This window comes from Anarhichas minor, unplaced genomic scaffold, assembly GCF_050575085.1.
Source record: "Anarhichas minor isolate MPS153535 unplaced genomic scaffold, ASM5057508v1 ptg000062l, whole genome shotgun sequence".
Lineage (NCBI taxonomy): Eukaryota > Metazoa > Chordata > Actinopteri > Perciformes > Anarhichadidae > Anarhichas > Anarhichas minor.
Genome location: NW_027466508.1, coordinates 6,347,152 through 6,357,412, shown reverse-complemented (window position 1 = coordinate 6,357,412; position 10,261 = coordinate 6,347,152).

Genomic DNA, 10,261 nt, shown 5'->3' with positions numbered 1-10,261 from the left:
AGGCTGATGTAAAGGTGTGATGACGAGCTGACGTGATAAAAAATAATTATAAATTAATAAATAGACAATCAAGCTGTATAGGGAAACTGTAGACTTCAAATAAGACAAATGAAGACAGGCAAATTAATTTTATTTTTCTTGCTTTTCGATGTGCACAAACTCCCCAACTTTTTAAATATGGAAAAAAGGACAGGTTGTCCTTAAATTAATTCGAAAAGAATATATTGTTTGAATCTTTTAAACTTCCATGTTTTCTTGAAAGCGCCCCAACTTTACAAATAAATAGGACAGGTTGGTGGTTCAGAAAGGTCAGGTCTGTTTTCCCTCTGGGCTGCTGTAATTTGAGTCTCTGCTGATTATTTTGTAGTGGAGGGCCAACAGTATAGCCTACTGTTCTACTGCACAGATGTAGTCCCAGATCATGAGATTAATTAGGTAACAGTCAGATGCTCTTGACTTATTTACTACATTTTTCCTTTGTGCTGTTGTACAAGAACTACATTTTGATGACACACACAGACTCAATGTAAAAACAATACCAGGCACACACTGTGACAGCTGACAATTAATACATTATTAATTAAGCTGAATAATTAAACTGTCCACTTCAAATAAAACTTATCAAGTTAAGTCATATATTATTAGATTTTTCCTTTTCTTTTTAAACTCCCGTGTTTTCTTGAAAACTCCCCAAATTTACAAAAGAAGGACAGGTTGTCCCTCCTAGGAAATGGTTCCATGTTAGTCAAAAAGGATTCAGGTGAATGTTCTCCCTCTGGGCTGCTGTAATTTGAGCCTCTGCTCATTCTTTTGAAGTGGAAGAGGGTCAACACAACTGCATGTTCCACACACTGCTTTCAATCAGTAGGCCCAGACTATTAGATTAATCTGGTCAACAGTCAGATGCTCTTGTATGTAGGTATGAAAACACTCCCATTACAACAAATTTCACTGGCAGGCTGTGTGACAACATAGAAACAAATATTAATAGATAGAAAACAGGATTATGGTTACACATAGCTGCTCTGTGAGGCATGTAAACACAGCGATGCATGGATAAATGCTAACGTCAGCATGCTAACATGCTCACAATGAGAATACTATTGTCGCACAATGTCAATGTGTAGCAGGTAAAATGCTAACCATGTTCATCATCTTAGCGTAGCGTAGCGTTTGATTGCTAACAACGGTTGACGAGCTGTGATGGGCCGATTGATAAAGCCACATTCAGCATTGGTATAATACAGAAAAGTATCTGTCAACATGTGTTACCCTTAAATATGTCACGGCGCCTTTGGGTAAAATGGTTACAATGAATCCACAGCATGATCAACAACTGATCCTGTATTAAGTGTTGGTGGTATGACACCAATCAAAGCCAAATCAAATGCAGAACTATAAAACCAGGTGATGTGGTTTGTCTTGCAAATGGCGAGTAGCCTGCCTGACACGTCAATATTGTCATGATGTCATGATTAACATCATTAGCATGTAGCTTTTTAGGTCGACAGCTCGAAGCGGCAACAGAAACTGAAAGAGCAGGAGGAGGCAAAAACTGGACAACTGGCTTTTTTATCCACAGATGACGTGTTTACATGTCACGGTAGGATAACCACAGGTGTAAATAACGCAATTAATGATGGTTGAATTCTGCCTCTTCGGTTTCAGGGTCCTGGTACTGTGGATGCCGGCTCACTGTCAGGACTTGTTGGGACACTTGACTACAACAAATCCGTTGTCAATGTGGCTAGTAAATGTGGCTAGTAAAAGGTATATAGAAGGCACAGCCCTACAAGAGCAGAGAGCAGGAAGATAAAGGCCCTACACCCACATCTCGGTCTTTTCACTTACTGTGTCTGATCAGATTTCTTAAAGTTTGGTGTGAGCGTACTGTTATTTATTTACGAATAGCAGTAGGCCTTTTACAGTAGATATTTTTTTCATGTGGTAGCAGGAAAACACAGGTGTAATTAAGAAATATGAACAATGGCAGCATTCCATCCAGGTGTGCCAGTTCCAGTTGCCTGGTGGTGTTCCTACTGGCCGACTGGGAAGGCTTACTGCCGCGCTTACTGTAAATGAAACAGAACCATCATAAATGTTAGCTGCACCTGTGTTTCTCCTGCTGTGACAAGTCTGCATTGAAAACGTTCTATCTGTTTTTCACAGCTTAATAATTAGTGTAGGGTAAAAGAAAGACAGTTTTTTTTCGTGTCTCGTCAAAGTTTAAATCAGGTGAGTAAGTAATTAATGAACCATTATCTTGAGTTCTATTCTGTCCCCGATCAAATTTGGATGGTAGAGTAGTGTTTTTGGATTCACAGCACATGACTTTGTGTGCAGCCCAGGGGTGGTCGTCTGGTCTCCTCAGAAGGACCTCTGTAAAACTTCACACTCATACCAATTAGTTAAATAGGCATATATGTGCCAGAGGGGCAGAGAGAGTGAAACATTACCCCGGAATGATTAATTATTTCCTGCAGTGTATTTGTTTTTAATGAAGACTTCCTGGTTTTAAATAAAGCCCCCTGCTATTTTTATATATCAGAGCACATGGACACGCACGCACACACACAAACACACACACACACACACACACACACACACACACACACACACACATGGCAGATAATGGTTAGGATCACTTTAAAGATGTCAAAAGAAAGAAATGTTACGTGATACAGATATTTTAAGTGATTGTTTAACCCCCTCAGTTTATCTACATGAATAGGACTTTAAGAACGGTGTATTTTGTTGATATGCTATTGTGCTTAATGGTTCATTGAGTGCACCTGTAAATCCTGTGTGTTGAGCAGGCGCCAACCTCCGGTTCTGAAAAGTGAATCCAATACGGAAGTGCCTTAAGCTTGCATTCTTTCTAATGGCCAGCAGGGGGCGACTTCTCTAGTTGCAAAAGGAAGTCTGATTGTATAAAAGTCCATGAGAAAATGACTCTACTTCTTACTTGATTTATTACCTCAGTAAACATTGTAAACATGCATTTATGGTCTCAATCGGTAGTTTCAAGTCTTCTTAAATACAGCATGATATTCATTTAAATCAAGGTTCCAATTAGAATAAAATAGACCATAAAGCAGGGTATGCTTTAGGGTGGAGCTACCTTGTGATTGACAGGTTGGCACCCGACCAGAGTCGTATATGGCGTCCCTACGTCACTCCTCCGCAGTCCAAATATGGTCACGTCCGTTCTGGTTTAACAAAAACAAGATGGCGAAGACCAAAATCCAAGATGGCGATGGCCAAAATGCCGAACTTAAGACTTCACAAAAATTGGTCCACAAACCAATGGATGACATCCCACTTTGTTTTACGTCAGCTGTCATACAGGTGGTTTTACTAGCGAAGCTTTCATGCACAGCAAAGCAGTGCAGCCGCCGTCAACTCTCTCACGTGTGTGTGAGCATGGGCTGAGCCCCACTCGCAGCGATGCACCACACACCATAAACAACAGCAAAACGCAGTATGAGACTGTGTTTATTTATGTTATTTACCTAATTCATGTGCACTTATTTTATTACAGCTCAGTGGGAGAGTGTCTTGCATTTTGCTGTCATCTACGGTGCATGGTGTTTCACCGCGTACAGTGGTGAGATGAAAGCCAACAACAACCACACTCACCATGCCACTGCAACTGCAACAAAAGCATAACATATATATGTTATCCCTGCAACAAATTAATACAGTTCATCCAGGTATCTCAGGAAAAGGCTGCACCAAAGCATCAATCACTAGAGCATTCTCTTAAAGGAACAGTGTGTGAGATTTAGTGGCATCTAGTGGTGAGGCTGCAGATTGCAAGCAACACGTGTGTTGGAGAACTATGGTGGCCTTCAGGCAGTGATAGGTATCTTTAGGTTTTTTTTACTTCAAGGAGCTACTTTTATCAGCTGACTAAATAATTGCTTTAAAAAAAAAATGTATAGAATTTTGAAAAACAGTTGAATTCAAAACAGGATCAGAAGTTATTTATGTCTTAGATATAACTAAATATTGTTTCCAGAGAGTAAGAGTATAGTTTACAAACGCAAAGTCACTATATAAAGTCATACATATCTCAATGGAAATTTAATATGTCAATACAATTATTCATATTTCTTCGAAAACGGACATCACGTGACCATTAACCATGAGTGTGCTGCCTTCACAGAGAATGTAGATTTGCTAAAAGAGCTTGACCTATGTGAAATGACACAATCACCTCTTGAAGCAGATCTAGTCTGTCTGCTGCTTTGAGTGCTTTGTTTAATAAAATCACTAAGTGGAGGCGGGGCCATACCATGTAACATTTAAAAAACCAGACACACATCAGTGAATTTAATGAGGTTCTCCCAACTCAAGATATGCTGTTTAATGAGGATATTGCAGTGATGGTGACTTTTGGTTTTTTTATCAAGTCTTTTTAGAGCTTGTTTATGGAGAATATGAATAGATTTTAATGTTGTGCTACATGTCTCATTTATAATACCATCCCAAATAAACCATTTAAAGTAACCAGATCCTGTAAAAAACATTAAATTCTGCGCTCCTCAGCGCAACTAAGTCGTGATTGACTCACCTGAGACCAACAGTCACGTGACAAAACTTCTGTGAAGCTTCGACTGAACTGCAGGCAGTTGAACACATTGCATTGAGGAGAGGACAGATGTTGTAGAAGTAGAGGTTGTAACAATGTGAATAGCTCAGTGAATGTAGCATGCAGAGCCTCCTTTTTCCCATCACTTGTGGCAACTTGGAAACAAGTTGTATGTAAAGATTCCGATGTTTTCCAATTTCTGTAATATAAATGATCAAAGAAATTCAACTTTTTTTTATTTTTATTTTTTATGATTCATGGCATTGTAATTTTGTTACACTGTACTACACAAAATACATATTTTTGTTATCTCTACTTCTAGCCATGGTTGTGCTGTTTCCATAGAGGTCCAGCACTTATGTATTGCAGTGAAAATCAAGGCCACAGAGAGAAAAATGTGACAGGAGCAAAAAGCACCCCGAAGCTTGGGTTTCCAACTTGTCCGTTTAGGTTACCAGTTGTCCACCTGACAATTATTTTCTGTTTATTTTGCACTACATTATTCAGCATACCTTTACCTCTCTACTTCACACTATTTATTTCAGTGCACAAATTGGTAGTTTCAGGATATAAAATATAATAATAATCAGGAGCTAATAGCAATTCCACATCCCAGTGTGGGATTTCAGCATGTAGACATGACTAGTATGTATGTATAAAGTTTCAGAAGCGGCAATGGCGAGAAAGAGGAAACAATAAATAAAACAATGATGGAAGAGGAGACAGGCATTTGCAAGGAAAAGAAGGAAGCAAGAAGAGAGCCGCCAAGGTAGGAAAGGCATGGAGAAATGAAAGGAGCGACAGAGACGAGTAGAGAGGGAGTGGTGAAGGGAAGCAAAAAAGGACGATTGGGGAAAGAGGGAACAAAAGAGAAAGAAAGGAGAAGAGCCCATGAACCCAACACCACTTTGCAGCCAAGGATAAACTATCACTCTCTCTCATCCCGCCCTTGATCTATTCTTACTGTAGAGCTTATGGAGTGCCTGCTCAAATGGTTTGCTATACTGCCCGCATCGCACACCATTTGTTAACAGGGAAGCCAGAGTTCTTGCGGCTGGGGAGCAGAGCTGCATAGCAACCCTACAGCACTTCCTGTTGGGCCAGGGGTTGAACGCCGGGGCCCGTTGTTCACTGCAGTGCCCCCTCTGCCTTTTAGAAAAGCAGCCGGGAAGCAGCTCACTTACAATCGGCTTTGTGCTTCGTTGTGAGGCGAAGAGAAATGAGCGGAAAGGCAAAGCACCCTCAATTCACCGTACTCTTTAACAGGCAGGGACCTCTATATGGTTTTACTAATGTGGGTCCCTGAGGGCCGACAGTTACATTTTTTGGAATGATGATAGCTGAGCATTGACATCAGTATTCAGCACCTTTTAATTGTGTCTGTTTGCATGAACAACTCTTTTAAAGTATTCATCCTTCAATCAAAATCAATATCCTTTCATACAGGATTGTCTTTTTTCAGGAAGAAAACAGATACTCAGACTCGTGATGGTGTAGATGAAGAGTGTGGACTGCCCATGTTCACTGTGAAATATGTTGTAAATAGAAAGCTGTTTTTCTCCACCAAGCCGTGTTCTGTGATTATAAAGAAAATATGGTTTTACAGCCATAACTGCCAGGGCCTGCTGGGTTAATTCACATAAGCAGCTTATGCAAGGGCAGGCGTTGACTTGACATGCCCTCCTGACATTACGTGGAATGTCATTAGGATCTTGGCTTCCATGGTCATGTGGGCGCATACGCTCTCAAAGCTTTAGTGTAGACTCACATTGAACAGGACAAGTTAATCAAAGTGCAAGAGATTAAAGTGTTGACCAGGTGATGGTTAAATGCAGGACAGGAGGCAAATATGCAAAAAACGTCTAGACAATACTTGGTCCAGGATCCAAGTACGGTAAAAATGCAATTAATATCCCCGGACTTTATGTGCATCAATCACTGAAATCAAACGGTGTATTTTACACACCTCTCTTTGTGCTCTTAAAACCCACCGGTGCCATGCCACTGTTCTGAAGACCCCTTACTGTGAAACCCCAATAACAGAAAGTGCGTTTGTCCAACGGCCCAACAGCCAAACTCCCATTGTTCTGAAAATACTTAACCTTTCTTGACTTGCAAAGTTTGACTTTCAAATTGACAAACACTATATGTGTAATTCAAGCCACAATTCAAATGGGAACAAAAATGTTTTTTTGACTACCTTTGCTGTTGACCATACGTACATATTGTTTCTAAAATAAAGTCCCATGGGGGACACTGGAAGATATGGAAATGTGTGACTTTTACTTTGGTAAATCTCTTAAATGATACAGGAAAAATGCTTGATTTTGTGTCTGTATGTAGTCAGAGATGCCTTGAACTCAAATGTGTCAATCATTGTCAGAAATTACTTTTCAAGCAACACAAATATCAGAATAAATAATAAAGACATTTCCCTCACAATTTGTGGTATTTTCTTTTTCATTTATAAAGGCCACAGGCAACACGTTTTATACTTCTTCTTAAAATGATGCAGTTAATGTTATTTCCGTGTATGTATTTTGTACACACCCTCGTTAACACCTTACTTTTAAAACCTGACATAGTCACTCAGAGTCTCGTGTGTATCCTTCTGCTGACTTCGCCAATTCCGTCACCGTCAGCTTGATCTGGGCCGTTTGCATGCTTTCACCGTCGGCTGATTTGACCCGAACATTATAGGTAATAAGAGATAGTTGCCTTTTGTTTTCTCAAGTTCATTATCATGTTGTCTTGAGATAACAGTATTACATTTTTTTTAATTATTATGTCCGTTTAGGGCTGCGAAATCATGCTACAACAACACAGACACCTCCAGGCTGGCTTAATTGAATCACTAATGGAAGCAGCTATGCAGCTAGTGTGTGTGCATCTTACTTTTCAGGCCACGGGTTTACCCCGTGACAGACCTTTAAATCGAAAGGAGCCACCATTATTAGTGACACATGCTTTTCCTGCTCAGATGAGCAAAACATGTGCTATGATAAAAGGCCTATACGTGACGTGGGAAGGTATAGACTTTTCTCAGATAGACTCAGGCCACATTTGACACACATGTGAATAACATTGTCAATCATTTGATGTTGGGGTGGCAGTTCCAGGGCCCTAGTATTAACTGTCTTACAGGCACATCTAAGCGGAAATGGGCCATTAGTTGTAAAAAATGTCCAAAAAACGAATTTCACTTATATTTAAAGAGAGCTTGGACTTCTTGAAGTGAACAAACAATAAAACACAGCCACCATAAAGGGTGAGCCAGCCTATCAAACAATTCATAAATGTGTGCTGGTGACAGTAATGTGGAATTTAGTTGAATTATTCGAAGAAAACAAACTACTACTACAGAAAACTAAAGGAGGAAAGCAAATCACCCAGTGAGTAACAAAAAGGATAGAAGAATATATGGATAATGTCAATGCTTAAATATTGACCTCTACCCCCACCTAGTGGTTCATGTTGTGTAGTACAACATTAGTGATGTAACATATCCTCACATTTCAGAAGTTCATTTTCCGTCCATCCAATTGTATCAGCAATTGTACTAGAGGACAGGACAGAAGTTAATTTTTCAAAATATTTTTGTAACCAAAGTCCAGACCTCTGTAGTGATGTCAGAAGTAGGCAGTGATACCGGTGGTTGATTTGTCACCATTTAACTAAACATAAAAAGCAACAAATCTTGTGTTGATGCTCTTTTTTCAGACTGTTAATGTGCTGACTAACAAATAGTTATGACTGATAAAAACTGGCACTCCTTTCTTGTTCAAAGACAAAAAAACATTCCGTCTGACTGAAACTGAAGGACACACTTGACTTAGTGAGCTGGTCACCAACATAACCAGCTGGACCGGTTTGAACAGGGTTGTGACATCATTCTGGCTCAGTACTGTGGAAAAGTGTAACACCTAAGAAAAGTGAATGGTCAGTTACATTTTAAACTTCCATCTCCAGTCTTATCTTCTTCTGTGAAACATTGTTCTCTGTACAGGAATATAAACTGATAATTGAACAAATGTTAATGTCTCTATTGACCTTTTAAAACATTCGTAATCCTTCACCTTGTTCCTTTAACTGACATGGTGCTTCACTGACTTACTGTGTGGTATATTGGCAAACTGATATGAGTGCTTCAATGAACTGCTTATCCATTATTCATTTTAATATGAACTTGTAATATTGTAAAAAAAATTGTTGTTGAAAAGCCCAAGTGAAAAAGCCACAGAATGTGCTCTAACATTAAGGATTAAAATGGAAAGAAAATCATTCAGCCACACATGTTAAATGAGGTGAGGAATAGCCGTGGCCTAGTTTACTGCCACAGCAGCAACACCCTCGTTCGTCTGGCTTCAACTCTGTGTAGTTGTTATCAATAATCCTTTCCTGACAGTATTTACAACCTCTTAACCTGCTTTCTAACTACAAAACCAACCAAACGCGAGCAGACGGCTCCTCTTGTTTCACCTCAGACACAAGCAATTAAAAGCACAGTTTAAAGATCACATGCGTTGTAGGCCAACATTTGTATTACTTTTTTTTATAGTGTTTGTACTGATCAGTTTATGTCAGTACCTTTCAGACCATCTGCCTTTCTCCACACATATGTGAGACATGCATGGTCTTGTCAGTGTGTGTCTGCAGAGGGAAAACACTTGCTCTTCACTGAAGAGTGCTGTTAAATATCACGATCATGAAATAAAAAAAGATCAATGTGGATTTAGAACATTCAACTCTCACTTAGGGGAGAGTGGGATCAATTGGAACAGGGGGACAGTGGCTTTTTAGCAAGTTAGAAAGCAACTATGCCCATGCCATTCATAATGCTCATACTCAGCCACACACCTTTCTCTTTCAGCCTCAAAGTGGAGACCTTCTGACTGTTCCATTCACATTTTATTCACAGTATTGAAATGTGTGAGTCTGTAAGTACATTTTTGGCTATTTTGTGTTCTTCTACCATACTGTTTTAAAATGATGCCACTTACCAAAACATAATTGTTGCCAGTTGATGCAAGTGTTACCTCTAGACTCGTGTTTACTCAAGTGGCAGCAAGTCAGAAACCCTGTTATTGCCAAATTCCGTAGCTCAGTACATTTAACAAAATTAACAATATTTCCATTGCTGTTCATTTAGTCTGTGAATAATGGAAGAGTATTTGGTGTCAATACAAAAGTGTCCCATCCGACAGCGCTTTCCCCTACATTATTTTACTGCAACTTCCGTTAGCCGGACTGGTGGAGGACATTTAGGTGATTATTGTTTTAATAGCTTTAGATAAACCCTAATAATTATTATTCTGTAGGCTAAAATTAGGATATTATCTCGGTATGGACTGGACTTTCTGTCTCACTTGTGTGTTTCTTGTTTTTAACTTTCAAAATTGTTTCAAACAGGAAATACAAAATGTAAACACAGTTCAACCAACAGTGATTTACTCACTATTATAAGGTCTAGCCGGCTCAACAAATGGTGCAAAACTGAGGTAAAAATGTAGGCTATATATGAAATATGTAATCGTAAACAACAAGGTGGTAGCTTGATGTTGCCTAAAACCTGAATAAAACAGGTACCGTCCGGTGACGTTTTATGGGGTTTAACGCACCACCCAGTCTCAACCTTTCCTTTTTTTCCATTTGGGCGGAGTTTCTGGT